This window comes from Scyliorhinus torazame, chromosome 15, assembly GCF_047496885.1.
Source record: "Scyliorhinus torazame isolate Kashiwa2021f chromosome 15, sScyTor2.1, whole genome shotgun sequence".
NCBI lineage: Eukaryota > Metazoa > Chordata > Chondrichthyes > Carcharhiniformes > Scyliorhinidae > Scyliorhinus > Scyliorhinus torazame.
This window is the reverse complement of record NC_092721.1, coordinates 25,470,446-25,473,340: the sequence shown is the minus strand read 5'-3', so window position 1 is coordinate 25,473,340 and position 2,895 is coordinate 25,470,446.

Genomic DNA, 2,895 nt, shown 5'->3' with positions numbered 1-2,895 from the left:
TCCTCTGGGGGCTCTGGGGCCGGAGGGCCCCGGCTCACCTGTCAACGGCACATGCACAGCGGTGCCACCCTGTCCCATGTGCTGACCCCGAGACGCCTCATCAGAGGGGTGGAACTCAGGAGAGCTGTTGGCCACTGCCACCGCACCCCCCCCTCCCCCCCCCCCCCATTGGGCGGGTCCGGGTTGGCAATGGGAGCCGCCTTTGGACAGATGGGCAGCTGGTTCGAGCCCCGGCTGCCCCTGCATCATCTGGCTTTGCTAGCCCTGGCGACACCCCGATGCCTGCATCATCGTGTCGACGCCCTCGGCGATGCTTCTCAGTGACTGGGACACATCCCCCACGCTCTGCAGTGCCTCGGCAATGCCCACCTGCGACTGGACAAGCTTCGGCCACAGGCCAGGAGAGTGGGCAAAGAAGTGGCAGATGGAATACAATGTGGAAAAGTGTGAGGTTATGCACTTTGGAAGGAGGAATTCAGGCATAGGCTATGTTCTAAATGGGGAAAGGCTGAGGAAATCAGAAGCACAAAGGGACTTGGGAGTCCTTGTTCAAGATTCTCTTAAGGTTATGTACAGGTTCAGTCAGCAGTTAGGAAGGCAAATGCAATGTTAGCATTCATGTCGAGGGGGCTAGAATACAAGGCCAGGGATGTACTTCTAAGGCAGCATAAGACTCTGGTCAGAGCCCATTTGGAGTATTGTGAGCAGTTTTGGGCTGGAAGGATGTACTGGCCTTGGAAAGGGTCCCGAGGAGGTTCACAAGAATGATCCCTGGAATGAAGAGCTTGTCATATGAGGAATGGTTGAGGACTATGGGTCTCTATTCGTTGGAGTTTAGAAGGATGAAGGGAGACCTTATTGAAACTTACAGGATACTGCGAGGCCTCGATAGAGTGGACGTGGAGAGGAAAACCTGTAGGAAAAACTAGAAACAGAGGGCAAAATCTCAGACTAAAGGGACGATCCTTTAAAACAGGGTAGAGGAGGAATTTCTTCAGACAGAGGTGAATCTGTGGAACTCACTACTGCAGAAGGCTGTGGAGGCCAAATCACTGAGTGTCTTTAAGACAGAGATAGATAGGTTTTTGAGTAATAAGGGGATCAGGGGTTATGTGGAGAAGGCAGGAGAATGGGGATGAGAAACATATCAGCCATGAATGGCGGAGCAGACTTGATGGGCCGAGTGGCCTAATTCTGTTCCAGTGTCTTATGGTTTGTTGTCCCGCAGAGCCTAATCAAAATTGGCATGGTACTGAGTGATATCCCTCAGTGAGGTAGACATATTGCCGAGACCCTCAGCCATGGCCGTCACTGACTGCATTACATCTTGGACACCTTCACTCATGGTGCCCATGTCATGCACCAGATTCTCCACTGCGGTCGCCACCCTAGCAGTGTTGGCCTTGGCACCATCTCCTGCGCCCGTAGCCTCTGGGACTCCTCCAAGCTGCTATGGATCTGCTGGAGTGATGCTGACATCTCCCTCTGAACGTTCTGGCCGCACCCTAATGTCTCCATCAGCTCCGGGTAACCCTGTTCCAGAGGCTCAGCATCAGGCTGGGACCCAGCTGGGTCCAGGGATCCAGCAGACCTCCGACTGCTCTCTTGCCTGGGGGTTCCTGCCTCCACCAGATGTGCATCATCAGCAGTGTGGTGCTCACCAGATTGTGCCCCAGAAGCCGAAGCACTAACATGTCCCACCGAGGTGTGTGTATCTGCACTGGTAGAGGGTGGGGATGACAGCTATGCCACAACTATAACAGTTACATCCTCGAAGGTCTCCTCTGAGGTGTTCTCCTCGGAATCAGGAGGGCTACCTCAAGCACAGGAAACCTACCTCATAGGAAGCCACTCTGGATGAACCTGTGCCTCGACCACCTTGTCTGCCATCCTACCAGGGACCTACCAGGGACGTACGCCTGAAATGAAATTAAATGAAAATTGCTTATTGTCACAAGTAGGCTTCAAATTAAGTTACTGTGAAAAGCCCCTAGTCACCACATTCCGGCGCCTGTTCGGGGAGGCTGGTCCAAGAATTGAACCGTGCTGCTGGCCTGCCTTGATCTGCTTTAAAACCCAGCTCTTTAGCCCTGTGCTAAACCAGCCCCTGGACTAGTAGGACGTGGATGACTTGGCCTTGGATATGGACACAAAACCCTCAGCACTCTCAGAATCGGATGTCGCAATCGGACATGGGCCGCTACATTGCCCCTTCATCGTTCTACATGAAAAAGGCGATCTCTGGCACGATAACCCCCCCCCCATCAATCTGGCTCCACAGCTGGTACAAGCACAGCAATGTACGAAACAGCAAAGGAGGCCCCCTCAACAATGGGGGGGGGGGGGGCGAGGGGGCAGAGTTGGGCTGGGGGGGGATGGGTCCGGTTAGTGTCAGGATGGGGGTGGGGGTTTGTGTCAGGCCAGGGGATGTGACGTTTCAGTTGAGCTGAGGGTAGGGGATTCGGGCTGGGCTGAGGGGGTGAGTTCGGGTTGGGCGGGGGTTCGTGTTGGGCCGGGGGTGTAGGGAACAGGGTGGGGTGGCGTGGTGGGTGCCCTGGAGGCTGGAGTGGTGGTATCTTGGAAGTTGGTGCGGTAAGTACCCTGGAGACTGGTGTCATGGCTGCCCTGGAGGCTGGTGGGGTGAGTACCCTGGAGGCTGGTGCAGTGGGTGCCCTGGAGGCTGGTGTGTGTGTGGCGAGGGGTGTTGCGCTGGGGTGTACTGTGCCAGGCTGGATATGGGTGTTTAAATAGTTCCTCTCAAGTTGGAAATGACATTTGTTCCCTTCTAAAGTAACTGCCCCGCCGCCGCTAGAGTGCATTATGGCGCCCTCGGCTGAGCTGCTGCCAGTGTAGCAAAGTGCTGGGGATTGGGGGCGGAGCCGGGGCAGACGCGCG